The 25,874-nt window shown below is 41.0% G+C and overlaps 1 protein-coding gene across 1 annotated transcript in view; it reads left to right on the top strand.

Moving 5' to 3' along the window:
* Positions 1 to 613: 613 nt before the first annotated feature.
* Positions 614 to 25,874, top strand: part of BTBD3 (BTB domain containing 3) — a 42,965-nt gene continuing 17,704 nt past the window's right edge. Inside the window, exon 1 of the mRNA XM_004376465.3 lies at positions 614 to 851. The gene's annotated coding sequence lies outside the window, so the exon portion shown is untranslated. The remainder of the gene's footprint in view (positions 852 to 25,874) is intronic.

Here is a 25,874-nt window from a genome sequence, read left to right as displayed (position 1 = left end):
CCCCACCTCCAAATTACCCACGAATAAAGCTGAAAATTCGGGCTAAGCATTAAGGAATGATTCCAGAGAAGCTTCAACTACCTTTTTCCACCCTTCATTATGAAAAATAAACTCAAGGTAGATCGGTTCCCGAGAGGGTCCGTGGGCTCACACATTCAGCTTTCTACCATAGTGCCTTTGTGTTCATCTTCCTCTCCAGTTGAACTTATCTTCTCACTCCAACTCCTTCCAAGCTTCTCAAAGAATCCTCCTGGAACTCATCAGCCAGCAGTATTTCCGTAAGAGTGGGTGAACCCTATTTATACTCTATCTGCTCAAGGAGAAGGCTGGAATCAGTGCTGGAAAAGGAGCCCCAATGCCAAATGCTATCCAGTCCCGCATTACCCAAATATACCCAGTATCCCGCACAGCGGCTCTGCTAAAGTAGGTGTTCAATAAATGCTTAATACATTGATCGATGAGTGAACCAAAGAAGAAAACTGCACTTTGTGGGACAAGGACGAAGGTGACTAAAGGAAAGGGACTCCTAACCCTCCATCTTCCTCTCTGCCAAAGCTCCTGGGTACCCCGCCCACTTGGCAGCCTGACCCCAGCGAGAGTGGGACACTGCGCATGCCCGGTGTCCAAGACCGCCTTCGGGCGCGCCGCCCACTCGGCCCCACCCCCTACCGGTGCTCGAGCGCGAGAGAGCAGCCCCGCGGAGCGTGACCTGCGTGCGGGTGCCCGCCAAGCCCGCCGGGCGCTGGATTCCCGAGTGCCCGGGCCGGGGCTTGAGGAGCGGGCGCCGAGCCCGGGCGGAGAGCAGCGAGAAGAGCGGACGGCGGCGCCCAAGGCGACGAGGAGCGCGGGCGGTGAGTGGAGGCGCCGCGGAGGAGCGGGTGGGTGTCTCCGCGCGTGCGCAGCGCCCAGCCGCTCGGGCAGAGGCGCGCGCCCAGCCGCGGTCTGGGGGGGCCGAGCGCAGCCGGGCAGGCCCTGGGCGGGTGGGCTGACCTCGGCCCGGGGGATGCAGGGAACCGCGGATCCCTCGCCCGGGCTCCAGAGGCGCTAGCCGCGCGGGCGGGCCTCCCCAGAGGGTTCCAAGTGAGGCGTTCTGGGCTTGCAAGGGGGTCCCGACGCCCCGGGCGAGAGGCAGGGCGGGCTGCAGTCGAAGAGCTCCGGAGAGGGGTGAGGCGAGCCCGGTGGGGCTCTAGCCGGTTGTGCGGGCGCCCGCAGGGTGCGCGAGCCCCGGAGGTGGCGGAAATCCGGAGAGGGGGCGCAGCGGGGCAGCCTTGGCGCTGAGCAGGTGGCCGGACCCGCGCCCCTCGCCCGGGCAGGCGCCCGGTGGGAAACTGGAGTGAACTTTCCCCAAGTAACTTTATTGAGGCGCTGCAGGCGGGACCCGAGGGACAGGGCGCGGGCTGGGGGCTCCTGGGCCCGACGCCGCGGGCTTGCCCAGCCCTGGTCCCCGCAGGACCCCGGCTAGTGGTAGTGGGCGATCTTGCGGGTCGGTTTCCTCGGGTTCTGGAGCTTGTCCTCCCAACTTCTGAGTGGCATTCGTGGCTCAGTCGCTCTTAAAATAGATGTAGAAGTTTAGACTTTTGGTAAGAAGGTGTTTGCTCTCTCGGGAAGAAAAGGCTTATACTGCTTGATCTTTTTATCTCAAAGAAAGTGTTGTTAGGACATTCTGGGGGCTCCAGAATGTATCAAGCAACCTATTGTCCTGCATGTGCTTGGAGAAAGCCAGCTAATTCTATTATTAGTCTTAAAAAGATCATTGTGCTTTCTTCCGTTTTCTTTTTTTCAAACTCCCCGCCACCTCGCCGTGTCATTTAAGACACTAGTTCCCAAACTGGGCTGCACACAAGAAATCACTGGGGAGCTTTTAAAACGTCCCATGGCCAAGCCGCGTCCCACATCAGTTAAATCACAATTTATTTTTTTTAAAGATCTCCAGTGCAACAGATTCTAATGTGCAACGGAGTTGGGTAATCACTGGTCTAATTAAAAAAAAAACAAAAAACAAGACTTTAGTTTAATGAAGTGGCATTCAGTTTGCGATGAAGCTCCAGCTTCATTTTTTCATAGACAGGAACTCACAAAGCGTGGTTTGTTTCCCACCGGAGAGGGAGGGAAGCATCTCTAATGGTTCAAACTTAAGCTGAACTAATTGACTCTAGCTCCCGGAACATTGTTTTAAATGGTGTTTTGAACTTCTGTTGTGATTACCAATCTCGCCTTTTCTGACCTCCCTGCCAAAGCCTAGGGTTTTCCCTTTTTTACAACTCTCAACCCAGCCCCCTTTTAACCCTCTTCCAACTTCAAGGGGGATTACCCCTCCCCCAAACTGTACTGGCTCTAAAGGGTTACTGTGGGTTTCCATAGCAACGAGTCCTCGAGGGGAAGTGGGCGGGTCCTCCTACCTTTGGGTTTCTAAATAGGATTTCCTTTTCTGAAGGTTTTGAATCACGTACACATTTCAGCTCTTGGCCTCAGAGCAGGTAAGGGTGAGCTCATTCAGTCCCAGGCTTGATTTCTAAGGTAATTACAGAATTACTTATTAATGCAGTTGTATAGGGTGATAACTGCTAACAGCTGTATTGTTCTCCGCTGAATATTCATCATTTCCTGGTCCTTGCACTCAGAACTTACTTAACTAAGTTTCAGAGTGAGGTGGAAAAGTAGCTTTTAAACGATTTTCCTTTGGGACACAGAAACCTAAGAATTGTATGCATTGTTTCTCTAATTCTAAGATATTTTATAATTAAGAAATTTAAAAAGTAAAGTATAATACAGCTATGCTAAAAAGCTTTCATAATTTGTGCCAGAAATGTCATTGTCAGGTTTTAAGTTGTTGTATTCCTAGGAAGTGCCCTGCCAGAATTGACTACAAAAAGCTAAAACACTTGTAACGCTATACTTTAACAAAGGAAAAACATAGTCTACATATTTGCTCACTGCCTCCCTGTCCCAACACACATCCAAACTCAATTTTAAACATTGTTCACTCGTTTATGCTCGAAACAGTAACTCTGTAGCCATTGAATTTCAGTTTGCCTTGCAAGGAGCTTTTCTGAATAAAATAGTACAGAAATGCGCCATTTAAGTGTCTCGGGCTTTTTTTTTTTTTTTAAATTAAACCTTTCAAACTTTACTGTATAATCAGTAATCAGAATTCAGTCACTTCCGGCGTGCCTTTACGATTCCAGTGATTCTGAGAGTTGAAGAGGTTTTCTCTTTCTAATATATCCTGTGTTACATGCAAGTTAAATTTCAGTAAACTGTGCTAGCAAGCAAATTCTGTAAGACTAATTCTTTTTCTTTCCCATTTCACTCTGTGAGACAGGGATAGTGATGGTGGAAAACCCAGTCATTTGATGGGCCTTAGCTTAAACAGTAACACTTTGCTGCTAACATGGTAACTGCTCACCTAATCTTTCCTTTTTCCATCACATTGTAAAAAATGTTAATTTTAAGCCTTCTCAATTTAGTGTGTCTTTAACCTAGTTGGAAACCCTGGTGAGGTAGTGGTTAAGAGCTACGGCTGCTAACCAAAAGGTCGGCAGTTCGAATCCACCAGGCGTTCCTTGGAAACCCTATGAAGAAATTCTACTCTGTCCTGTAGGGTCATTGAGTCGGAATTGACTCGAAGGCAAGGGTTTTTTTTTTTAAACCAGTTACCCAGTAACAAACTCCTTGAAAGTGCATTAATATGTAGTTATTGAAACCTCCTTTTTTTCCCAAATAAACTACAGTTGAGAATTTTTGTTGTTTTATGGTTTTTAAACATTTTAAAGTAAAAGTTAGTTATTCTTCTGTTTGACATTTTGGGAATTGCTGAAAAAAATTTAAGAAAATAAAAATCACATATAATCACATCTAGAAATGCACAATTGTTAATGCAAAGATGTGCTTTCATTTGGCCCTTTTTATTTGTGTGCATAGACGTATTTTTAAACAAAATTGTCGTTTTAATTTTATCTTCATTTTTAGATATTGCACTTTCCCTTAACATTATATCATGAACATTTCCCATGCCCTTAAATCTTGGTTGAAAGTAGGATTTCAATGATGGCCATGCCAAAGTTTATTGACCTGTTTTTCTATTGCTTGACATATTATTTCTATTTTAAGTAGTTGGGAATATAGGTATTAAATTGGGTACAAATCTTAGTTTGGCCACTTTCTAGCTAAGTAGCTTTAATTACCTATTCTTTAATCACATTTTCTTTATTTTTAGAATAGAAGTAACAATGGTGCCTGAACTGTTGAGTTTTGGGGAGATGGAATGAACCAAATGGAATGAACCAAAAGGCTCCAAGAGGGTGTACCAAAGAAGGTGGGCTCAGAACAGCAGACAGACAGGCAGAGCTGGGATAAATGCCCTTCATTGTGTTAAAAATAATCAAAACTCAAAGAAATTGAAACACAAGGTTTATTCTGAGCCGTTAATCTGTGTGCATATAGGGAGACCGTTCTGATTCCAAAAACAATGGCTGGAAGTGAGCTAGTTACAGTGAAGTTTATAAAGAAGAGGCAGAAGAATAGAAGATCACCCATTGGCTAATCTCACATGATTGATTGTATCCTATCCACCCCCTTTTACTGAGATCAATCCATAATCTGGTCACAAGGTGGTCTCTGGCTCCCCACCCACCAGCAGCCATGATAAGTTTTGAAATTTAAGTAAGCCTGGCTTCCAACAACAAAGAAAAGATTAGCAATTTTGGGTGAAAGAACCATAGGAGGATTTGGTCAGGAATTTTTACAGTTAATATTTGGTTTTGTGGATAAGAAAAACCTAAAATCAAAGTCAGATGTCTGTTACTAATTTTTCTCGTTGATAACTGAAAGCCTCAGGGTCTCTTACTTGCTTAAGGTAGATTTATTGCAGTAGAATTCCGGGGGCAGAGGTAAGCTGTTTTTATGACTCTTGAGGTGTGTTGTTGAATTACTTATGACGTGTCGTAGTCCCCTACATGCTAGATGGTCTCATACCATGCTCGCACTCTTGTCTTTAATCTTTCCTGATTTTTTATGAAAACGTAATTTAATAGATAGTTTCTGGTAACTAACGAGATTAGTCATTTTTTGTTTTTCCTTTTGGAAATTGTCTGTTCAGATACTTTACACATTTATTCTTTTTTTGGTTTTAAAAAACAGATTTGAAATACCTGATTTATGTTAACATATTAAAAGCATTGTGCCTTTACAGTATTTGTAGTGATACCCCCCCCAACCCATTATTTGTGCTTTAATTCACTTTCTGGTGTTTTCTAAGTAATAAAATGTTTTTATGTGTTCAGGTAGATGTGTTTTCATCTTTTGTCCTTTCTGCTGTTTCCTTGTAAACATTTGTGTTTCAGGAGCCTAGAGACGAAGTGAAGGAAGCAAAAAATTGATGAATATATTTGACTTTTATGTTTAATTCTTTATCATGGATGGATATGACTTGATCTTCTACAACCCCTTCCTCTTCCCCAATTAGCCAGTTCTACCAGCACCGTTTGTCAAGTAGTCCATCCTTTCCTCATTGGTTTTTGGTCTTTTCTTTATTATATTTTAAGATCTTGAGTATCTTTGAGTCTATTTTGTTTTGGGTCTTACCTATGCATTGATCTCTGTCCTTAATGCCATATCTTTCTTTTTTTCTTCATTTTTCTGTTTATTTGAAAAACTTTTTTTTATTTTTGTAATGATATATATGTGTGTGTGTGTGTATATATATATATATGTAACACAACATTTACCTGTTCAAGATTTTGCTTGTGTACAATTTAGTGATACTGATTACATTAATCGTACTGTACATTTATCACCATAAACAGAAACTCAGTGATTCCTAAACAGTGCTTTCCCCTTTCTCCCTCCCTCCCAACCCTGGTAACCTCTGATAAACTTCGGTGTCTGCACATTTACTTGTTCTAGATGTTTCATATAAGTGAGATCATTATTTTTCCTTTTGTGATGAACTTACTTCACTTAGCATGTTTTCAGGGTTCATCCATGCTGTAGCATATATTAGGATTTCATTTCTCTTGGTGGCTGAGTAGTGTTGCATTGTCTGTAGGTACCACATTTTGTTTTTTCAGCCATCTGCTGATGGACATTTAGATTGCTTGTATCTTTTGGTTATTGTGAATAGTGCTGCAGTGATGATTGGTGTTTGTGCATCTGTTAGTGTTACTGCTTTCAAGTTTCTCGGGTAGATACCTAGGAGTGGAATTGTTGAGTTGCTGTCAGTCAGAAGTGACTCAAAGGCAACACGTTTGTTTGTTTTTTAATAGTAGATCTCGTCCCTGAGTGGCGCAAACAATTAAATGCTCTACTACTATTCGAAGGGTTGGTGGTTCGAACCCACCCAAAGACGTCTCAGAAGAAAAGCCTGACAGTCTGCTTCCGAAAGGTCACAGCCGTAAAACTGTGGAGCACAGTTCTGCTCTGAAACATGTGAACCCCGTTGCTGTCGAGTTGATTCTGACTCATAGCGACCCTATAGGACAGAGTAGAACTGCCCCATAGAGTTTCCAAGGAGTGGCTGGTAGATTGGAACTGCTGACCTTTTGGTTAGGAGCCAAACTCTGAACCACTGTCACCAGGGCTCCTGAAACACATGGGGTCGCCATAACTTAGATTTGACTCACTGGCAACTGTTTTGGTTTGATTTTTATGGGAGTTCTATGTTGAACTTTTTGAGGAACCGCCAAACTGTTTTCCACAGCGGCTGTACCATGTAAATTGTTGATACAGAATGCGTAGAGCTAATCCCAATATTCTTAGAAAAATTGTGATTATATTTACTCTGTCCTGTAGAGTTGCTATGAGTCAGAATCAACTCGACGGCAATGGGTTAGGTTAGGTCCTCTAGATAAATATTATGTCTAAGTTAATGCATGCACACAGTTTTAAAAATTTAGAAGTAATGAGAGTCTTATTGTATAATAAGTGGTTCCTCATCCCCTTCCTTCCTATCCCCTCATCTCCTTCCCCTGTTGTAGCCATTTTGGACTGTTTACTATTTCTTCTGTTTTTCACTGGGGCCATATTTGTAGGGTCTTCTTCTTGGGCTGGTCAGATTGTTCTGAGGGTGGTCTTCCAGTGTCCTGCCCTGCGTAAAGGAGTCTGTCAAAGCTCACAGAGGAATCTGGTTGGGATCTTATCATGGATTGAATTATGTCCCCCCAAAAATGTGTATATCAATTTGGCTGGGCCATGATCCCTGGTATTGTGTGATTTTCCTATATGTGGTAAATCCTGCCTCTATGATGTTAATGAGGGAGGATGGGTGGCAGTTGTGTTAGTAAGGCAGGACTCAGTCTACAAGATTGGATTGTGTCTTGAGGCAGTCTCTTGAGATATAAAAGAGAGAAGCGAGAAGAGAGACGGGGACCTCCTATCACCAAGAAAGCAGTGCCAGGAGCAGAGTGCATCCTTTGGATCTGGGGTCCCTGCATGGAGAAGTTCCTAGTCCAGGGGAACATCGATGAGAAGGCTGACAGAGAAAGCCTTTCCCTGGAGCTGACGCCCTGAATTTGGACTTTTAGCCTGATTTACTGTGAAGAAATAAATTTCTCTTTACTGTGAAGAAATAAATTTCTCTTTGTTAAAGCCATCCACTTGTGGTATTTCTGTTGTAGCAGCACCAGATGACTAACATCTCAACATCCTCTTTGACAGAGTTGCTTTTGAGAAGGTTTCCATGCTCTCACAGTCCTGGAATTTATCTGTTTTATCCTCTTCTAAGAACACGTCTCCAGTCTTGCTGAGCTTTGGGATGGTTGGCCAGTGGGCTAAGGTGAGGAGGTGGGGAAGGCATCAAACAACCATTACTTACCTTGTTTTAGCCTGCCGTCCCTTCACCCCTAGTTTCTGAGCCTTTTGTGAATTCTGCTGAATCAGCTGGAGTGCTTCTTGTCTTTCCCCATTGCTGGTTTAACATTCTGCTTTTTTTTTGGTCTGGCAATAACACAGTTGCCACTTTTCCATCTGCTTTCCACTTGTTGATTTTGTTATAGTCTCCTTTCCAGTTCTTCAGATCTTTGGGTCTGTCTTCTAGAAATATCTCTTCACTGTCACTTTAGTGAGGTTTAGAGGAAAGGTAAAATCAGATGTGTAAAATCTGCCATCTAACCTGGCATACTTTGCAGATGAATCCTTAGAACTAAAAAATACCTAATTGAGTTGCGTCTTGGTCCTTTGTCAAGGACTGCTGTCTGTAGAGTAGTCATCATTCCTGTTAAGGGACATAAAAGGTTATTCATACCTTTTATCTCTCACGGCATAGTTTTGTTAACTTCATGTAAGTCCTAACATTTCTCGTTAGAGTTTTTCTTAGGCATTTATGTTTTTGTTGCTGCTGTGATGGGTTGTTCAAGTTGGCTATTGCTGGTATAAGATGGTTGTTGATTTTTTTGGTATATTTTTATAGCTGGCTTTTATCCTAAGAGCTTTGGAGTTTATTCTTTTGGGTTTCCTACTTATATAATAAACTGTAGATAATGATGCTTATATCTACTTCTTTCTGATAATTATACCTTTTATTTTGGTTTTATGGCAAGTTACACTAGAGTTAGCATCCTGGAATGTTATAAAATGCTCCTGGAACATTATCAAATAGTAATGGCGATATTGTGCAAACTTGTGTTTATTTTAATAGGAAAAACAGTAGTACGATATTGGCTGTTGGTTTACTATAGTTCTTTAATAGGACAATGGAAATCTATCCTTTATTTCTGATCTACCTAGAGGTCTTTTTTTTTTTATTGTTTGAAGGATAGGAATTGAATATTATCAAATGACCTTTAACATCTGCAGTTTATCATGATTATTTCTTACTCAATATGCTGATATGATTCCAAAATATTAAATTGGAGTAAACTCTTTTTTGTGGATAATTCTTCAGAAAAATGAATTCGCATCATTAGAAGACTGAAATATAACATCATATTCAGTGCATAGTCATGCCTCCTTGGGTGAGGTGGGGGGAACAGTCATGAGAGCTTTTTCAGAAGAAAATGTTCAGGTTGGTAAATTGAACTCATTTTCACCTGTTGGCAGCACTTGCTGGAAATGGGCATTTCCTCTTCTTGGATACACTGTCTTCATTTGGATTTGAGGACACCACGCTCTGCTTGCTTTTCCTCCTACACCACCGGCCCCCTGGTTTTCATTTTATTTTTTTTAAATCTTTCCTCATCTCACTAGGCTATTACTTTGGAGTGTCCCAGGGCTTGGTCGTTGCTGGACTCTTGTCAGAAACAGTCGCAGGTTTTAATAAAATGCCACGTAGCTACTGAGGACTCCTAAATGTATATTTCCAGCTCGAACATATCTCTTAAATTTTTGACTCCTCTATTTTTTTGACATCTTCCCTTGAATATGTAAAAAAATCTCAGTTTTAAAAGGAGCAAAACTGAATTTCTGACCTCCTTTTGCAAACCTGCTCTACCCACAGCCTGCCCACTTTGGTTAGTGCCAGCTCCATTTTTCAGGTTATTCAAGCCAAAAACTTTACTCTTCCCTTCTCTTTTCCTCTCCCACTCTACATCCAGGCTGTCAGCAACTTAGATTGCTCTGTCTTCAGAGTGAAGAATCCTGCCTTCAAAATAAATCCAGATTCAACCACGTTTGCCACCTTTATTACTAGTGCCGTTTTCCCAGTCTCTGGCCTGGATTAGTGCAGTGAACTCCTAATGACTAATTGGTCTCCTTTTTCCTTTCCTGGCTTCTCTTTAATTTGTTATCAACATAACAACCAGAGTGGTCTTTTTAAAACAGGTCAGATCATTTAAAAAACTCTCCCATGGCTTCCCATCTCATTCAGAATAAAAGCCAGATTGCTTCTGATTCACAAAGCACTGCATACTCTGGTGTCCACTAGCTCACCCCGTCTCCCACTTTTCTTCCTCTTGAGCTTTGCATTTCAGCCATCCTTACCTGCTTGCTGTTTCTTGAACACATCAGGCTCATTCCTGCTTTTAGGCCCTTGAGCTGGTGTTTTTTTTCCTCTGCTTGTAATATCCTCCCAAATATATTCATGATCGACTTCCTAACCTCCTTCAAAACTTAACTAAAGTATCCTTGTCAGTGAAGTCTGTGCTATTGCTGATTGCAAGCTGCACCCTGTACCCTCTTACAGTGCTTGACTTTTCTTTTTTCCATAGCGTCTATTACCTTCTAAATTACTGTATAACTTACTGACTGACTGACTGATTGTGAATTGCCTCTCTCACCCTGTCCCTGCTGGAATGTGAGTTCCATGAGGTATTTTATTTGTGTGCTCATAAATGTGTCCCCAAGCACCTAGAACAGTGCCTGGTACATAGAAGTGATGAACAAATATTGTTTGAATGAATGAATGAAATCTGCCTTCTCTCTCTCTTTTTTTTTTTTTTTTGGTGAATTTCTCATAAAGCAGCATATGCGTAGTCCTTTGGCATTTGTGGATTTATGGATCCAGCGTTGATGATTTAGTTAGCCATAAGCAATGGAGAAATTCTAGTACATGTAATAACATGATGGAGATAATAATACATAGAGTGGTTGTCATGGATTGAATTGTGTCCCCGTAAAATATCTGTCAGCTTGACTACACTATTATTCCCAGTGTTGTATAATTATCTACCATTTTGTCATCTGATTTTCCATTTTCCTATGTTTTGTAAATCCTGTCTTTATGATGTTAATGAGGTGGGATTACTGGCAGTTATGTTAATGAGGCAGGACTCAATCTACAAGATTAGGTTGTATGTTAAGTCAGTCTCCTCTGTGATATAAAAGAGAGCAGAGAGACAGAGGGACCTCCTACCACCAAGAATGAAGAAACAGGAGGGGAGCAAGCCTTTTGGGCCCAGAATCTCTGTGCTGAGAAGCTCCTAGACCCATCCAGGGGAAGATTGATGACAAGGACCTTCCTCCAGAGCTGACAGAGAGAGAAAGCCTTCCCCTGGAGCTGCACCCTGAATTCGGACTTCTAGCCTACTAGACTGTGAGAGAATAAACTTCTGTTTGTTAAAGCCATCCACTTGGGGTATTTCTGTTACAGCAGCACTAGATAACTAAGGCAGTTGTTATGAGGATTAAATAGGAGACTGTCAAGTGTTAAATCGGACCAATATATACAACCAAGTCACTTAACTCTGAACAAAACCTAGCCAACTGCTTGCGTTCATATGTGAATGATATGAATTGTATTCCAGACTATCTTGTCTTTCGATTTCAGTGGTTAACCAGTGATGGGCAGTGGAATCTCCTGGGAGCTTTTCAAAATAGTTAATGTGTCTAGGCTCCCTGGTAAATACCAGTGATGTACTGTTACTGTTTGTTCTTTAACCAATCTGCAAGTGTTTTTCTCTTGGAGTGAAATATAAACATTCGTTTTCTATGCTTTGTGCTCTCTTGCTATTTCCTTTGTTTTTGTTTTTACCTTCTTTAGTGATTTGAAGGTAGGCTATTTTTTAACTGTTGTTGTTGTTAGTGGCCATCAAGTCAGTTTGGACTCATGGCACCCCCATGTGTGCAGAGTAGAACCACTCCATAGGGTTTTCAAAGCTGTGACCTAGAGGCACATCGCTAGTCCTGTCTTCCAAGTCCCCTCTGGGTGGATTTGAACCATCAACCTCTTGGCTAGTAGTTGAGTGCTTAACCATTTGAGCCATCCAGGGACTCTGTTTTTAAACTCTACTAGTTGTTATCGGTAAGATGCTCAAAGATTTTCTTTACTCTCTATTTCTCTAATCAGTGGAGCACAAGAAAAATGGAGTCCTTTGCCCCCCTTCTGTGTTAGTAGACAAGAAGTTGAGTACACTCTGATTTTGTCTCTCAAGCTTTTCTTACCCTACTTTTGTTTTTCTCATCTGAAATTTGGTTTAGAGACTATTATTATTAAATTTAATTTTTCACATTTAATAATAGCCTTCTAGAATGATTAATGCTATTTACTTCAATTTATAGCAGTTTGAGGTTAAGATGTTGCTAGATTGCCCTTGCTTATGACTTTAATTTTATTGCAGATTCCTGTCGTGTGTGATGTCATCAAGTAATTCAAGTGTGTCTGGGATGGTTTAGATGGAATGTTCTAGAACAACTAGATACAGCGCGTCCTCTCTGTCTCTTTATATGTGTAAGGGTGTTTGAGTAAATGGAAAGGTTTCTAATTACTATTTTTTTAAAATTTTTGTAGCAATTTCTTTGTTTTCTGGCATTTGGTATTTTAGAGGAGACGTCTAAGGCTGTCTTTTTTTTTTTTTTTTCCTTTCTCCTACCCCATTCATTGCCTGTGTAGTGGTAAAATCTTAAATTATTGATCAGATTGTGCCAGTAGCGTCTTCACTAAGTAGGTGTCGGACATCGGCTTAAACATCTCCAACAATGCAGAACTCACTGCTGCTTGGTTTAGCTTAGTCTAACATCCTTGGACAGTTGTGATTATTGGAAATGTTCTTTATGTTGAACTGCAAATAGTCATTCTTTCCTTACCGTCTGTCATGGATTGAATTGTGCCCCCCAAAAAATGGGTGTAGCAAACTTGGCTAGGTCATGATTCCCAGTATTGTATGATTGTGTTATCTGATGTGATTTCCTTATGTGTTGTAAATTCTACCACTATGATGAGATTATATGTGCTCTCTTCATGTGTTGTAAATTCTGTCACTGTGATGAGGTTATACTGATGAGGTCGACAAGATTAGTGTCTTAATGCAATCTCTTTTGAGATATAAAAGAGAGAAGTGAGCAGAGACACTTGGGAACCTCATACCACCAAGAAAGCAGTGCTGGGAGCAGAGCGCGTCCTTTGGACCTGAGGTTCCTGCGCAGAGAAGCCCCCAGACCAAAGGAAGATTGATGACATGGACTTTCCTCCAGAGCCGATGGAAAAAGCGTTCCCCTGGAGCTGATGCCCTGAATTTGGACTTGTAGACTACTGGACTGTGAGAGAATAAATTTCTCTTTGTAAAGCCATCCACTTGTGGTACTTCTGTTGGAGCAGCACTAGATGACTGAGACAGAATTTGGTACCAGGAGTGGGGTGCTGCTCTAACAGATACCTAAAATGTGGAAGTGGTTTTGAAACTGTGAATGGATAGAGGTGTGGCAGCGGCAGAGGACCAGCAGCGGCAGAGAACCTGCAGCAGCACAGAAGGGGCAGCGACAGAGAACCAGCAGCAGCAGAACCAGGAGACCAGCCTGAGACGGTGCTGGAGCCGACCCACGGAGTGAGATAGCTGAGTGCCTGTGCGCCAGAAGCTTCCTGGTGGAGTGGGGTGCCTTCGGGCATTTATCGGTGGAGTTAGGCTTGCTGACCCACAGAGCGAGGAAGCTGAGTGCCTGTGTGCAGGAGGCTTCCTGGCGGATTGGGGTGCCTCCAGGCACTTAATCAGTGGAGCTACCGAGCTTTGGAACATTTGCCCCAGCAGGGCAGATGAGGGTGTGAGGCCTGAGGGCCAAGAGGCCGCAGAAAGCAGAAGCTGAAGAGACAACACAAGAAGCCAAGCTGCCTCAGTCTCAAAAGGTATGGTCATGACCTCAAGAGTTTCAAAGGGTGGAGCCATGGCCTCTGCTGTTTCTAAGGGTGGAGTTCTAACTCTGAAGGACTGGGAAAATTGTACGCCTAAAGCCGAGGGAGCAGAGTTGCCGTCCCAGTGGGCCTGAAGGCGGAGCTGAAGCCCAGGGCCTAGGCGCCTCCACTCAGAATCCGGAGACTGTGGCCAACACCTGGAGTCTGGAGGGCAGGGCTATTGTGTAAATTGTCTCAGAGAACAAAGGATTATTTTCAAGCCTTGAGAGCTAATGTAATGTGTTCTGCTAACTTGCTTGGTGCTTGTTATTCCTTCTTTCCCTGCAGTTTCTCCCATTTGTAATGGAAATGTCTAGCTTGTGCCTGTTCTGCCATTGTACCTTTGGAAGCAGATAACTTGTATTCTAGATTTCACAGATGAAGAGGAATTTTTGGGTTTTGGACTTGGAGTTAAAATTTTTGCTGTGATATGATGAGATGAATATGTTTTGCATGTTGCAAGGATGTGATTTTTTGTGGGCCAAAGGGTGGAATGTCGTGGATGGAATTGTGTCCCCCAAAAAATGTGTGTAGCAGCTTGGCTAGGTCATGATTCCCAGTATTGTATGATTGTGTTATCTGATGTGATTTCCTTATGTGTTGTAAATTCTACCACTATGATGAGATTATATGTGTTCTCCTCATGTGTTGTAAATTCTGTCACTGTGATGAGGTTATACTGATGAGTTTGACAAGATTAGTGTGTGTCTTAATGCAATCTCTTTTGAGATATAAAAGAGAGAAGTGAGCAGGGACACATGGGAACCTCATACCACCAAGAAAGCAGTGCTGGGAGCAGAGCGCGTCCTTTGGACCTGAGGTTCCTGCGCAGAGAAGCTCCCAGACCAAAGGAAGACTGATGACATGGACTTTCCTCCAGAGCCGATGGAGAAAGCGTTCCCCTGGAGCTGATGCCCTGAATTTGGACTTGTAGACTACTGGACTGTGAGAGAATAAATTTCTCTTTGTAAAGCCATCCACTTGTGGTACTTCTGTTGGAGCAGCACTAGATGACTAAGACACTGTCCACCTATTGATTCTATTTCTGGTGTGATTACCATTTAGCACTTGTCTCATTAGTCTGTATCATCCCACCTTGTGTGTTAAGGACATCTCTCAGGTCCCCCTTGAACCTTTTTTCATCTGAGATTCTAACTAAAACATTCCTCCTATAAAGTGATTGTGAAACGATTCAGAGCCACAGAGAGGCATATAACTGTACAGGATAATAGACCCACAAAATCAAAGGATCTCAGCTTTTACCTTCAGTTCCCGGACAGAGAGTACATTGCAGTCATCCCCACAGCAGTGATTATAGCAGTCATTTTAAAGTTCTGTTTACAGTGTTTCTAGAGTCTTCTTTTGTATCGTTCAAATCCAAGAATATTTCAAAGGCATCAGAGTCCTTTTCCTTCTCTTTCTTTTTTAGTAGAGCAAGATATATTTGTAGAGTTTGTACTGTTAAAATTGCAGTGCAAGTAAATGATGTCATTTGCAAGTAAAAGATGATTATTTTGAAGATTGTATAGGCAATCAAATAATAGAAAATAAACCTGATGTCTGTCTCTAGAAATGCATAAACCATGTGGTGAAATGAGTTCCTTTTTGTGGCCTTTTGCCTTGGTTCTTTGGCAAAAACATCTTGAGAGATTTTTCCCCTAAACACTGAGGAGTTAGCTTTGCCCTAGTTTTATGCTCCAGAGGGTTTGTTACTGTTCTCCAGGTTGATTGACATTTCCTAGGTAAGCTGTAAACAACTTGTGGTTTGATACTTTTTGTCTGGCCCTGGGTTACAGCCTGCTCTGTGATTGGTATGCACCTTGCAGGAACTGGTCAGTATATTATGCCAATGACGTATCTGTGGCCTACCGAGGAAGAGGACACATCAATTTGTGGCCCTGGCTGGGATGGGCCATGCCTTGAAATTGACAAGGAGTTGTGTATATAATAAGCAGCCAACCTGACAGGCTTTTGAGACAGAAGAAAGAAGCAGCAGAGAGAGAGAAGGCACGGAACCTCCTCAAAGAGCTGGAACACGGGTTAAGGGCTGTAACACTGAATGCAGCGACAGGCCTGGAAAGGGTCCAGTTCCAGTTGTAGAGCTGGCGGTGACAGGCCTGGAAGGGGTCCTGTAGCAGAGTCAGTAGTGATAGATAGCAAAGAGGAGCCTGTCTTCAGGGGACCGAGAGGAGACCTGCTTGGCTGAGAGAGGGGCCTACTTGCTTGCACGGCCAAGAGGAGCTGAGAGAGCTGTCCTGCATTGAAGAAGGGAGAGATGTGCTCTCCTCTTCTGGGGGAGCTCTGCCTGCCTGCTTCCTGATCCTGAGTTGTATCCTGTCACTTTCTTAATAAACCACTTAACTGTAAGTATGGTCTGTGAGTTCTGTGTGGCCATTACAATGGATTATTGAACCCAGCAAAGAAGTAGAGAGTGCTGTGGCAGGGACAGCTGGTGTTAGAATTGGTAAAATGGTTGGGGAGCGGAGGTATGGCTGACATCCACCTCCTAGGGATCAGTCTTGGGCTGATCTTGTTTCGCATTATCTCCCCGCTAAAGTTAGACAGGTACAGGTGATAACTACTACTACCGGCCCCATTTTACACCCAGTATCTGGTCCTGAAATACAAAAATGTAAACATTTTACCATCTTTTTTCTCAAGGCGTATCTATTTGCTAGTTGATGTTTTATCTCTACTTAATTTTTCTGTAACAGTATGTGAGCAAGAGCAGTTCCTGTATTTAGCTAGAGAGTATAAACGTTTTAACTATGAATGCATCTCATGTGTAGCTACCAACCGTCTGTCAGTGGAGGCTTGTGTGTTGCTACGATGCTGAAAGGTTTCAGTGGAGCTTCAAGAATAAGATGGACTAGGAAGAAAGGCCTGCTAATCTACCTTTGAAAATCAGCCAGTGAAACCCTGTGAATCACAAAGATTCAATCTACAGCTGATCATAGGGATGGCTAGGACTGGGTAGTGTTTTGTTCTGTTGTATATGGGATTGTCCTGACTTGGGGGGCCAACTTGATGTCGGCTAACAACACTACCACCATACATATTAGAAATAAAATTTCACAAGCACAGCTGTTTTAAATGCATCCGCCTGATGAATTTGCCTTGCCTTTGAAACTGATTAATGTTGATCTGTAATTTGTTCTTTTGAAGACTCATTCTTCTGAAAATACCACGTCTACAAATTTATTTTATATTGAACCCTAAGCAGTCAGTACTGTTGGCCAAGACTGAATGGAAAGCATTGACCTACCTTTCTGCTGCTGAACCACAAAAATTTCCCTCAGTTTCGGCAATTAAGAATAGCCCAGTTGAAAAAAAAAATCTTGTTTTTGTAGTTACTACACTTGTTTTTTTTCCTTCCCTGCCTCATTTCTTCTGTTTATCCAGTTTTTACGTAGGTGGTGGTCTTGCTTACCTGGTACTAGCAAACATACCTAGTCATCTATAGTGAGGGATTGATTTTGGCTCTCAGCTGTTCATGTGCTTTAGGTCGCCATGTATGGTCAAGGGCTCATGTACAGACTACCACCTATTTTTGTTCATGGAAAATATAGTGAAAAGTCAAGTATAGTAAAGTTAAACCGCTTGGAGATACGTTATTGGTGGAGTAGCATCTACATTCCTAGAAAGCCCGAAAAATGATAAAATTCTTAATTAGGGTTACAGCAAGCATCTCTTCCCCAAATAATCTTGTTAATTTTTAAAATGGTGAGAAGCTACCCAGAAGCAACTCCTTCTGCTCAAAGTGCAGGTTCAAACAGCCACCAAACAGCCGTGCCACTTGCTCTTGCTTTCTCTGTAGACCCTCACCTCCCACCATAGAGGCACCAATATTGACAGGGTGTATCCCACCCTCTCCCATGACCTTGGGAGATAGGGTGCAGAAATGCTTGAAACTGGGGCCCAGCTGTTGGAGAGCAGGGCTTTCACCTGACTGTGGTCAGCAGAGAGAGGGCTGGGCAAGGGAGGGAGAGTGCACACGTGGAAGTCACTTCTTATCCCTATGAAGTCAACCTGTGATCTTTCAGAAGTAGATCACAAGACTTTTCTTCCGAAGTGCCTCTGGATGGATTCGAACAACCAACCTTTCGGTAGCTGAGCACTGAACTATTTGTGACACCCAGGGACTCCATTATAGTGTATAGGAAGGTTTTACTGTTGTACTATGTATGTATATAGGAAGGTTTTTAAAAATGTATGTTGGAGGGGAGGAAGGTAGAATCTGCCTGGTGTGTGTCTCTTTAAATGAAAGAAAAAGGTGAACAACAGATCTCTTAAACACTGGCAGCCATGCTTTGTATGAGGGAATAGCAAAGATTGCTGCTTCTCCTTCTCCCAGGAGATGTGATACAGGAGAAAGGCGTTTTCCGAGCGATTTGCTTTTGTCTTGCTGGTTTATGTGAAGTTTCTAGGGACAGTCACCTACTCAAAGTATGTAAAAATTTTTCTCAAGTTCTTCAAAGAGGATGTCAGTTGATAATCTTCTTCCTTACATTCTGTGAATATTCTTAGGTTGGGTCAATTCCAAGATGCCAAACAATGACATAGAACAAATAGAGAATTAGCTCCTTGACTGCGTTTAATTTTTGTAGTAGAACTTGTCATGTTTCTCTTGTGTTCAAAAACATATTTTTGAAATTAAGGGTTGACAATCATGCTCTGTGAATTACTGTTTTTTCTAAGAGAGTGAACCAAAAAGCAGATGTGTGGAAACCTGGTCCCAATCATTTATAGTTTCTTGTTTAAGAACCTTTTTTGTTAAACTCCTCTAGTGGCTGACCTTCTCATTTGCAATAAAATCCAAACTTCTTATGTGCCATGCATCAGGATTTCTCACAATTTTTGGTCTTGGGACCCTTTTAGACTCTTAAAAATTACTGAGAATCCTAGAGAACTTTTGTTTATAGGGGTTTTATTTATCAGTATTTACTGGAGTAGAAAACAAAGAAAAGACTTAAATATTTACTTAAAAATAAATACATGTTTTTGTTGAAGTATATGAAGAAAATCTGGCCTCACAGATCTGTAGCTGGAAACTGAAGTATTTTAATAGCTTTTTTATATAATTGTGGATATTTGTCCTTGATACCTCACAAAAACTCAATAAGTGGTATTTTCTTAAAGGTTAATTGCCATGTGGAATCTAAAACCATATCAGTGAACTTTTCCTACTCCTGTTATATTAAAATCCATTGGTCTGTCTTGTATTTTGAATAGATCTTTTCCCCATGCATGATTTTGTAACATAATGCATTGTCATTAGAATATATTGGTTCACTGAGTTATGCAGATCTTCCAAATAACGCTGTTTCATTATACAGTATTTAAAAAACCAAACTCATTTAATATCATCACCTATCTCGTCAGAACAGTCTTTAAGTATTGCAGAGCTCTCACGCTCATGTGACACAATCAAGGTTTCCGAAACTTGAATTTTTGCTTGAAGGCTAGAATTTTATCATCAGCAGTAAATATTGCCAGTTTTCCTTGAAGTAACGAGCTCACTTCAGTCATTTTTGAGAAAATGTCTGCCAGACACAAAGTCTGAATAAGCATACTCTGCTGGTCATTCTTTGAAGTAATAATGGAGCTCCATGAAAAAAGTGGCTGGTTTGGCTCCTTACACAGTTAGTGCACAAGTGGTTTTCCTGAGACAACCATTCTGTTTTAGTTTCACCAGCAATACTTTATGCATACTTACCATTTCATCTCACTGTATATTAATATGTGTACTCAAGGGTCAGGGTTTAATAAAGTTAACAGTTTTCACTGCTGCATCTCCTGGAAATTCCCCATGAATCAATAGATTGATTATGGCAAAGGAATGCACAGTAGCTACTCTGCATTCACCCAAGCTGGTTCACCACTATTCCCAAATCCATCCTGGTGTGGGTGGGGGAGGAATGGGGAAGTAGGGTGACTTGCCTGGTCCTTCAATGTCATGCTCCCTTCACTGCTTAGCATCCAGTGGAGTGACCTTCAGACAGCTGAGAACCAGCAGCATCAGTAGTGAAAAGAAAAAAAATCACAGAGCCGGGCTGTGGCCCAGTCCTTATGGTTGGGACCTGCTGGAGAAAAACATACCTTTCCTCTTTGGAGCAAACGGCCCTTCCGTGGAGCTTTTGGTCATTAATCACCACCACCAGATGTTCCTGGCTGGGCACGAGGTTTCAGAGGGATTCAGTCACGTGTGCCAACTTCATGTAGATGCTTTCTTAACCAGTGCAATTCAGAACTGCTTAAAATGCTTCATATTTTAAAATCATGTACACTTCAAACAGTAAGTACAACACCAAATGTATTTACCTCATCCCGCCTTCCAAAAACTACACGTTCATAACCAGTTAAATTTATTTGAAAATTCAGGGTTTCTTTTTTTTTGGCCAACCTGTCACTTTAAAACAGTTCGTTTACATTACCAACCCCACTAATGGTTTTAAAATGATTGCTGGTGGTAAAAGTTTCCTATCATAAACACACCAGCTCAGCCAGAGATTTTCCATCCGTGGCCAGTATATCCAGCTATTCCACTATTGATATTTCCCTTTTCATTTATGCTTATTTCAGTATTGCAATGGAATATACAGAGAGGGAAGTTGAGATTTCTTTATCTTTGACATAAACCAGACCCCGGTTAGGTAACACTCTGGTTCTTAGTAGAGCATAAAGTAGAGGCACTCCTGTAAGGAGTGTTCGTTCTACCTGTGTGCACACTCTGCGGTAACCGGAAATGTGCCCTCGGCCCCCTGCCTCTGGCACTGTGGTTTGTTTGCCGGGTAGGTGTGAGTTTTTGACTGCTCATACACTCAGCCCTGTACACACAAGCCTGTTTTATTACTTTGTTTGAAGACTGGGTGTGTCTAATGTAGTGGAAATTCATCCATTCAGTTTTAAGTACAGATGAAACACATTTCAGAGCCACATGTAAAAGTCTTTTTAATTATCCATTTTTTTGGGTTATTCATATGACTGCTTTTCTCCTTTCATGTGAATTATTGAGAATTTATCATACTTTCCAGTTCATTAAATCACTAAAGTTCTCTACTGCTGCTAAAAATCAATATGCCAGACCATGAATTGAGAGGTTGATAAAGGCGGCTTTGTCCTAGTAACTGAAGCTTGTTCCTGGTTAACCCGTGCTTTTCTGGATATATGAATATCTATATTATATTAAATTGTAGACTTCAGATGAAGCAAAGCTTTGCCTTGAGCACACGTAGGGGCTTGCTTTAAGTCAAGCTTTAGTATTTTCAGTTGGCCTAGCTACAAGATAACTGCAATATTAAAATACCACATTTGTGCTTAGACATGTTCAGCAGAGCCCCAGGACACGCTTAATAGATGTCTAGGTCTTTACCACTGTACTCCATCTAATCCTGCATCTCAGATGGTTAGAAATATCATAAAGCTCAGAGTCTGGGAGCATTTTATCCCAGGACCAGTTGAGATCCACAAATGCAATATAGGGTTTTAGATGGATTTGGTAATGTGTTGGACTTGAACCTTCCTAATACTTAACGATTAGAAGTTGAGTGTGTGGGTTTGGAACTTTTAATTCCTGTTAGAGATATATACTTATAGCCCTCAGAACTCACAGTCTAATTAGACAACATAAGGCAAAACAAAATATCAAAAACAAAATGCTGCATTTGGGCACGGAATGGGAGCAGTCATCTGGCTGGAAGTACTGGGAAACTTTGGTTGCCAAGGTGGTGGTCTTTGGACTGCATCAGGAAGGACGGCTAGGTTTTGGTCGGTAGGATCGTAGGGTAGAAAGGGCCAGAAGGATGGCACAAGGTGGGAGGCCTTGAGGCAGGAAGGCAGGGGGCCGCATTTGCAGTGTGGGGATAGTCCTGTTCGCAGGGTGGGTGAATGAAGAGGCCAAGTCACAGAGCTAATGAGGAGTTGGAGCCAGGTCATGGAGATCCAGAATGCATTGCAAAGCTTCCTGTCAGTGAGAAAGGCAAGACAGAATTTCTTCTCTTCTGAATAGGTAACTTGATCTGTGTTCCTCTGGTATAGTAATACGATAGGAGAGACCATCCTCAACTCAAAGTGTAGCTGCTCCCAGAGGAGCAGCACAGAGAATAGCTAGTTAAAACTTGGCCACGTGCCATTTAATAAATAACCCCTTCTTGTCTCCTTTTTGATGTTAAATTTTAGAAGAGAGTCTTACCATAAGCAGATATTGACGTCAACCTGGTGTTCTAAACTAGAACTCTCAGTAGGTCATGGCATCCCTACAGCAGAGACCTGACTCAGATGCAGAGTTTGACCACCATTTTCAGAGACTGCTCTTTCTTAGTCTAGTTCCTCGTCCTCATTACCAAGGATCTTGTATGAGACCGTGTAGCTGCTAACTATTGTGAAATAGTTGCTTCCCTGTGTATTATTAAAAATAATAAATCCACGGTATTGACAGTTGTGTTGCCACTCTTGGACAGATACATTACATTTTGATTTCGATGCTTTTAATTTACTCATTATAGTTAAGGTACACATGTAAATACTGTCTGCCTGTTGCTAGATGATGCAGAGATTGGGGAAATCCAAATTCGAGAACATATTTCTATGATTAGTCTTTTCTTTCTCATGAGACTTATTTGAGCATTATTTTTAACAGCAATTAAATTATTCTATACTGCTGGGTGGTACAAGTACTGACCTACTTGTAAAATAGCTCTTAATTTAGAAAAAAGACTTGCTGAGTATATTATTAGAATTGAATTTTTGTTGGGAATACCTTATTTTCTTAGTTCTGGCACATGGGACCAAGCTAAATATAGAACTTCCTCAACTTTTATGCCGACTACAACAGCATGAGTGATGGAAGCAACAGGGACTAGTTTATCCTTTATCCGTGCCAAATTATTTACTGAAGCAAATGGAGGAAGTCTCTGAATATTTCTTGGTGGTGATATAGTTAAGGTTATGCCAACATTTACAGTACAGGTAGTCCCCGATTTATGACAGGACCCTGTACCGAGGACTCAGTCATAAAAGTTGGTTCTGACGTAAGTTGAATACCTCTTTTCTTTTTAGTTTCATTATTATTGCACTTTATTGTCAGTGTCTTTATAAATATACTCTTTGAACATCTGTGAGTGAAAAGCTGAGACTGATAACATCAGCAAATGACTCGCTGTAACATAGTATGTAACTACATATTACTAACGATAGGATGTACAAAGAAACCCAGATGTATGTAACTCAAATACATTGTAAGTGGGGGACTACCTGGACAGTGTGCCTTTATATTGTATCCTTCTCAGCAGTCATGGGAATTGTATATTTGAATGCTAATTACAAGTAGCATAAAACATATATATATATATATATTTAATTTGGACTTAGAATAGATTTTACTTTGAATTTTTGCCAGAAGCTGTTTTATAATAGCCTTCTGTCACAGGCTTCTAATTCTAGGTGAACTTTTTGTTAGGGGATTGTTGTGACTCACTTTAGAATGTGCTTGTTTAATTTTCGTTAGTGATATCTACTCCAGAAGAAGATATGTTAGAAATAGGGTGTGAAGGTATCTTGTAACTTCACAGGTATTTGTGTTTTCGCATAGCAGAATTTCTCAGACTTTATTCAGCATAGCAGACCTCTTTATTTTCAGATATTGCATGATGTGACTAAAATAACTATATTTCATTCTAATCACATTATAAAAATAAAGTAAGGCATTTTGTTAAATAGTAGTTAATTGAGGTCCTTGTGGATGGTCTTGACTAGTAATGATCAGACATAAAGTTGGTAAGTGGCCTTTTCTATGTGGTTTTGCTAAAATAAGAACTGACTTATTAAGTTTTTTTTCTGGCCTTGCTTTTCCCAAACATTTTCTGTTCATTTTACAATGATAAAATTTTTAAATCTAAGATAATTTTAATAATTATTTCAGTTTTTTTTCTGGGGGGGGGTTGCAAGTTGAAGGATAGAAGTATTTATTTCTAAGTACCCTTTGAGTGATTAAGGGCACAGCACCCATTTAGGAGACTTGTATTTGGGAATCTTTTTTGTATTTCTTGAAGAGTTTTCTCACTGAGAGTTGTGAGTATTGGGAAAATTCAGCCATGACACTTGGAACCTCGTTAATAATCCAGACCACTAGAATATCTGGTCATTTGGGGATTGTCTGGATTCTTTCTTCTCATTCCGTGTGCTCAGTGGAAAAGGGTGACCTTCCCAAGTAAAGCAAGATATTTTTGGTTAAGAATATAAGCAACATCCTGATCCAAAACCAAATCCATTAAATGGATAAAATATTGAAGTTGTCAAAGATTTCATTTTACTTGGATCCGCAGTCAACACCTATGGAGGCAGCAGTCAAGAAATCAAATGATGTATTACATTGGGCAAATCTGCTGCAAAAGACCTCTTTAAAATGTTAAAAAGCAAAGATGTCCCTTTGAGGACTAAGGTGTGCCTGATCAAGCCATGGCATTTAAGTCGCCTCATATACATGGGAAAACTGGAGGGTGAATAAGGAAGACCAAAGAAGAATTGATGCCTTTGAATTGTGGTGTTGGTAAAGAGTATTGAATATACCATGGACTGCCAGAAGAATGAACAGATCTGTTTTGGAAGAAGTACAGCCAGAATGCTCATTAGAGGTAAGGATGGCGAGACTTCGTCTCATGTACTTTCGACATGTTATCAGGAGGGACCAGTCCCTGGAGAAGGCCATCGCACTTGGTAAAGTAGAGGGTCAATGAAAAAGAGGAAGACCCTCAAAAAATGATTTGACACAGTGGCTGCAACAGTGTGCTCATACATAGCAATGATTGTGGAGACAGTGCAGCACTGAGCATTGTTTTGTTGTGTTGTACAAAGGGTTGCTATGAGTTGGAACCAACTGGAGAGCACATAAGAACGACAACAATGTAAGTGAGAAGTGCTTTGGATTTTGAGGAACTGATTGTGGAGATACTTCCTAATATCAGAAAAAATACAACCAGCCACAGTAAAAAATACCTATGAAAAAAATGTTTTTTCTTTAACTGACCGAAACGTGTTTTCCTCCTGTGTCAACAAATGACCTGGAGAAAGCCACAGAAATGGTTGGGCGAGGCTGTTCCTTTCTATTATTTTCAGTAGGATTCATGTTCCCTGTTAATCAGAATAGCCACCCTGTGGGTCTTCTCAGGAGAGACCTTGGGAAGGCCTGATTTTACTTCTCTTTGGATAAATTGTTTGCAAGTACCTAGGAGAGAGTCATACATATAATCAGATCATTGTAATATGTCTCCCTCATAAACTAACATTTTAATATCAATTTTATTTGTCTGAAAATAAGCAATAACTGCAAGGAGTCATTTAGTTCCATGTTCAATCTATGTTAAACATGTAGGTTAATAAATCATAGATTGCTTGATAAAATATTTTTAGCAAATAAAATAATCTTTAGAAAATATTACTCAGGGAGTTATATTACTCAAGGCTTCTACTAATCAGTTCAGTGGCACAACAATTAAGGCCTTGGCTGCTAACCGAAAGGTTGGCGGTTCAAACCCACCCAGCAGCTCCATGGGAGAAAGACCTGGCCAACTGCACCATAAAGATTAAAGCCAAGAAAACCCTACGGGGCGTTTCTACTCTGTCACATGGGGCCGCTATGAGTCGGAGTCGACTCAACAGCACCCAGCAACAACACTACTAATCAGTTTTGTGTATATATATGATTATGTGCCATGACAAAATATTAGAAATGCAGCCTGTTAATACTGGAGGTATTACCAGTTCAGGCAATGGAAATTCCCATTTTGGGATTTCCATCTAGACTCTCAGCCATATCAGCAGTTGTCATAGTAGCAGTCTCAATTGAGAATTGTGATTATATACCGTATTAAATGACTATTTGATGAAAGCTCGATTATTCTAATATAGTTCAGCCAGAATTCTGAGCCGTCATCTTGCCTAGTTAGGAGAATAATTAACCAGCCTAAAGAAGAGATTCTGTTGAATTATATGTGTTCTGTTCCTAATTTTACTGACTGTAAGCTGCCATCAGTTCTAAGACATGCCATTATTTTATGCAGTACTCAAAAAAAATCTCTGGTAGTTATAATTGTGAGATGCCATCAATTAGCAGACACAGTCCAATTTTAGAGATGTTAAAATGTGGCGGAAAATAAGTAATCATATAATTGACAAAATATAGCACATATGTATACACATAAGAGTTTTAGTTGGGTATTGGTCATAATTATACTATTAAAATGTAAAGAAGACTATATTAAAGAAATTATTATTTCTGCCTAACATTATACAGATTCTTTAATTTTAGAATTAGAAAAGGTAAGAGATCATGTAATCAACACTTTTA

This window comes from Trichechus manatus, unplaced genomic scaffold (assembly GCF_000243295.1).
Source record: "Trichechus manatus latirostris isolate Lorelei unplaced genomic scaffold, TriManLat1.0 scaffold00042, whole genome shotgun sequence".
In the NCBI taxonomy this organism is placed as follows: domain Eukaryota; kingdom Metazoa; phylum Chordata; class Mammalia; order Sirenia; family Trichechidae; genus Trichechus; species Trichechus manatus.
The sequence above is the reverse complement of the archived record's forward strand: the minus strand, read 5'-3'. Positions and strand labels throughout refer to the sequence as shown.